The sequence below is a fragment of the Centruroides sculpturatus genome, unplaced genomic scaffold (genome assembly GCF_000671375.1).
Source record: "Centruroides sculpturatus isolate CEXI.00-Female unplaced genomic scaffold, Cexi_2.0 scaffold1788, whole genome shotgun sequence".
NCBI lineage: Eukaryota > Metazoa > Arthropoda > Arachnida > Scorpiones > Buthidae > Centruroides > Centruroides sculpturatus.
This window is the reverse complement of record NW_019385900.1, coordinates 106330-111723: the sequence shown is the minus strand read 5'-3', so window position 1 is coordinate 111723 and position 5394 is coordinate 106330. Positions and strand designations below refer to the sequence as shown.

Sequence of the window (5394 nt, the reverse complement as noted above, 5' to 3'; positions counted from 1 at the left end):
TATCGTTTGACACGAACAAAAGCATTGAAATGGCGACAACGAGCAAAAGAAAAGGCATGTGTTGTAGCCATGATTTGTTCTACGCTTCCTAGTGATCGAATTTGGAAGATCCCAAGAAATCAGAAATGGTGGGAAGAGTGTGTTCCTGCAATGGATGAAGTAAGTTGGCGTGAAAACTTTAGAGTTTCTAGAGAAACGTTTAATTTCTTATGTGCTGCATTACCTGAAATGAAAAGAAATAATACTCACTTGAGACGATGTATTTCTACAGATAAAAGAGTAGCAATTGCTCTATATACATTGGCATCATTGTCTGAATATAGGACTATTTCACATTTGTTTGGTGTAGGAAAATCCACCGTTTGTAAAATTGTTATAGACTTCTGCAATGCAGTTATAAATAATTTAATGTCTACCGCTATCCAGTTTCCACAGACTAGAAATGAAATTGACTTAAAAATTCATGATTTTTATGAGATTTGGAATTTTCCACAATGCTTTGGACCAATTAATGGAATACACATTCCTATTTCACCACCAAAAAAAGACTGCATTGACTTATTACAACTATAAAGGATGGTATTCTATGGTCCTCCTTGCTGTTGCAGATGCCAAATATATGTTTACATAAATAAATGTAGGATCTCCTGGAAGGAATAATGATGCACACATTTTAAAAAAATTCTCACTCTCTTTTATTTCAATTCTAATTTATTTCAATTAGAAATGCTATTGCAAGAAGTTTTAGGGATGAAGATTATAAGGATTTTAAATTAAGTTCTCAAAACAAGATTTATTACAGGACAATACTCAGAAGTTCACTAGAATATAATTATACTTTAAATTTTGACATTGCTAATATTAAATAATGTATAAAGTTCTGTTTGTTCCAAAATCATTAATATAAATTAATTTTTATGTGAGCAGTCCTCATAACTTGAGTGTTAAATGAAACTCCTTGTAACTGCAAATTCTTTTTAAACAAGCTCTTGAAAATCAGGAGACTTATAAAATTTATATACTCAAACATTAAGCTGAAATAAATTACTTTGAAAATTTGTCTAGTGTTTGTAGTTTTATTCATTTATAAAGTCAGAAATATAAACTTTATAACTGCAGTCCTCCCGCAATCAAAGATGTATTTTCAATTGAGGAAAATAAACGATCATATACAATAAAAAGGATTTTTATTTCAAATCAATTAGACATGTTTTAAGTATAAACTCTTTATATATATATAAAGCTAGGTGCAACCATACCACACAAGCATTGGGAGAAATAGTGATAGAGATGTACTTAGACATGTTTATTACAGATAACAATTCCTTTTGCAATTCTATACTCTCTCTCTCTGTAGTTGCAGTCCTTCCTCTGCAATTTTTATGGATTTCCTTTCCAATTCCTCGGAAACGGCATTACTTCTTTTAATTTCACTTATTAATTCACTTATTTGCCATTCTAGTGGCCGTTTCTTTTTCTTCGATGACCTTTTCACCCTTATTTCAGGTTCAAGTGGTTCTGGTACTGGTACATCATCTATTAATTCATTGGAATTTTCATTGTTCTCTAAAAGATACAAGCACAATTATTTAACAATATACACTTATTTTATTTAAATACACACAGTAAAGGATGTAAATTATATGAAAACATTAATTTATTAGAGTAAATGATGATTACATGTTTAGTAACCACAAGAAAAATCACCAGAACTTAAATGCTTAATTACAATGCTTAATGCAAGTCTCATAAGGGAACTCTTCCCCTGATCCGCCTAATGGTGCTACAGGGTTAAAGAGACTACGCCTTGTTCATCGACTTTGGTCTGTACCTGACGTGGTAGCTAGGAANTCATATACAATAAAAAGGATTTTTATTTCAAATCAATTAGACATGTTTTAAGTATAAACTCTTTATATATATATAAAGCTAGGTGCAACCATACCACACAAGCATTGGGAGAAATAGTGATAGAGATGTACTTAGACATGTTTATTACAGATAACAATTCCTTTTGCAATTCTATACTCTCTCTCTCTGTAGTTGCAGTCCTTCCTCTGCAATTTTTATGGATTTCCTTTCCAATTCCTCGGAAACGGCATTACTTCTTTTAATTTCACTTATTAATTCACTTATTTGCCATTCTAGTGGCCGTTTCTTTTTCTTCGATGACCTTTTCACCCTTATTTCAGGTTCAAGTGGTTCTGGTACTGGTACATCATCTATTAATTCATTGGAATTTTCATTGTTCTCTAAAAGATACAAGCACAATTATTTAACAATATACACTTATTTTATTTAAATACACACAGTAAAGGATGTAAATTATATGAAAACATTAATTTATTAGAGTAAATGATGATTACATGTTTAGTAACCACAAGAAAAATCACCAGAACTTAAATGCTTAATTACAATGCTTAATGCAAGTCTCATAAGGGAACTCTTCCCCTGATCCGCCTAATGGTGCTACAGGGTTAAAGAGACTACGCCTTGTTCATCGACTTTGGTCTGTACCTGACGTGGTAGCTAGGAAAGACATAGCTGGGCCCTATGATACATCTTTCAGGCTCCTGTCCATACCCCGGCCCAGCTCACTAATTTCGCATAACTTTTGAATTGTGCAGCCTGATCTGCACTTTTGGTTCACAAACTAAACCTTTTCCAGCTCACATACATGCAATAAAACTTGCTTACATAGAGTAACGGACAGCAGGGTCCCCTTCCCTACAAGAAAAGGGAGCCCAGCCTAGTGCATCCACTAGGCAGATAGATCATAAGTTTATGATCGTTTCCATCAAATCCTTTAGTTTCTTTAAGTTTCCTTTACTAGCTGCTAGCGTTCGAAGAATTTGTTCACGTGACCTAGACCAGTCGACTTGGTCGGCCCCTCGGCGGAAATCCTCAGTAAGAGGACAGTCAAGTATATAGTGTCTTGCGTCACTGCGAGGACACCCACAGGAGCAGCTACCATCTCCCTGTCCGAATCTAGACATGAAGTGGGGAACTTCCCGTGGCCGGTCAGTATTTGGGCCGTGAGCCAATTGCAACACACCGGAGTGAGTCCAACTACAGGCACAAAGAAATATATGTAAAATGGAGTTTGTGAACATGCTTAAATATTTTACAATGTCTATCCAGACAAATGTATTCTGACAACTTTTGAATTTAACTGGTATTCCATATTTTTTGCAGTTATAGATGCCATATTTTTTGCAGTATAGATGCCAAATGGTACATGTACAATTTTAATAATAAATTCCAGAATGTTGTGTTATATTTAAAAGCGACCAAGTATTATAAGAAGTTGAGTTATAATAATAAGTATTTTTGATGGTTAAGTAATAGACCTTGATATAGGCTAATAGGATACATCTAATGATAGTTTACCTGTATCCAATTCAAGTGATGTAAATATTGTATCATCATACTGCTACAACTCTCTTCCATTAATGATATATTCTGGACTGGCTGATGTCCTATAATGCTATTAACTACCTGGAAATATTGCCAGGTAGATGGGCTGCCTCCCGAATGCCCAATCTTCATTATTTCTTCTCTAGTTAAAATGAAAAGAAAATTTCATTGTTTCAAGTAGGAAAGATTATTTTTTTTTTTAAATTTAATAATAGTTATTAATTTGATGTTTACATCATTTACGATTATCGTATGAGTAACAAGAAATATAATTTTTGTCATTTACTATCAACATTCGAAATATAACTGTTTAAAGAATTCTTTATTTAAATATTAAACGATAATTAATTTAATGATTACGTATTTCCACAATTTTAACTTACCTGTATTTGGCAGTTAAATTTTTAATTTTCGTCCTTACTTCGGACCACGTTCTGGCTCTGGACATTGGCCTCCGAAAACGAGTTTCTGTTGCTATTGCCTCATATATAGTTTTATTCCGTTTCGCTCGATGTAAATTGTCGTTTTTTTCCCCGCCATATTTCAATTAAAACTGCTCTCTCCTCCTCCGACCAATTTTCTGAATGTTTTTTCTCGCTTTGTTTGAATGTTTGTGCATCTGCTTCCGCCATTATTTTTGAACTTGTGGCAGACCTCGAGGAAAGCTTGAAGCGACTTAAGCTTCTTTGAGAAAGAGATTTAAGCTGAGCCAGTTGTTGGTAGTTAAACCGGTTTAATGTTAAGTCAGTTCCGTTCATATTTCATTCCTTAAGCTGGCTTAAAATATACAGTGTGAATAGGTACAGTGTGAAATTTGGTACACAGTTATACAACTGTGTACCAAATTTCACCTCTTTAGGTTCAGTGGTTTGCCCTAGGTGATGAATCAGTCAGTCACCCAGTCAGTCAGGACAAGTAATTTTATATATTTAGATATATTTGCTAGTTTAATTTTGAAGGTTTTGTTGGTGTTTTTTAATTTTTTAATATATGCATTTGGAAAACCTACTTTATTACAATGGATTTTTGGCTTTAACAGACATCTCTTTACCTAAATTAGTCCAAGAAATCAAGGTTTTACTGTACTTGGATATAAAAATTTCTCTAATGTTCATCACTTACTAAATTGTTATTGTTTTATTTATTTTTAAATGATATATATACTATATTATATGTAACAAACTTCCCATATTATTTGTATCAAACTTGTATCAAACTATATCAAAACTTCTAAATTAATATTAGAAATAGCAAGGAATAAATATTAATTTTAAAATCACCATACAAAATTATTAAAATAAAGTAAAATAAAAAAAAATAAAAATAAAATATTTAAGTAGCGATCCACTCCTTTTATATTACAAGATATTAACATAAATATCGTTATCTGTAAATTTATACTTTTAGATAAGAAAGAAAATCTAGTCTAGATATTTAATACTTGCTTAAATTATTTTATGTTCAAATTCAAAAATATTCCTTGTTCTCTTAGTTTGTTAAATTTATTTAAATTAATCAAATATTTCCAATTTCTGTCCTTAAATTATTAGTGTCCTTAATTAATATTAAGTGACACTAATAATAAAATTTTCAATATTATAAAACCAAATAGAAAAACAAGACATTTAATATGATTTCACTTTTGCTGTATTCGTCAAAAATATTCTTATTGCATAATGTTCTAAGATCATTACCTCTTAAATAACTCTTAACACTAATAATTAATATGAAATTCAAACTTGTTCAGGAAAAAAAAGTATTTTAAACACAATACAGTGGTACCTCAGGTTACGAACGCCCCAGCATACGAAATTTTCAGGATACGACATGAAATTCGAACATATTTTTGCTCCACGATACGAACAAAAACTCACCATACGACGTTACATTAGTTCGCATTTTTCATTTGTTTTTCTTACTACAGTTATTTTTTTAAATGTATTACTTGGCTTTAATTTGAGTATGTTTTTCGCGTTG

General features: G+C 31.7%; 1 pseudogene; it reads left to right on the top strand.

Annotated features, from left to right (window-relative positions):
* Positions 1 to 9: 9 nt before the first annotated feature.
* LOC111612485 lies at positions 10 to 1358 on the top strand (annotated as a pseudogene).
* Positions 1359 to 5394: the final 4036 nt, after the last annotated feature.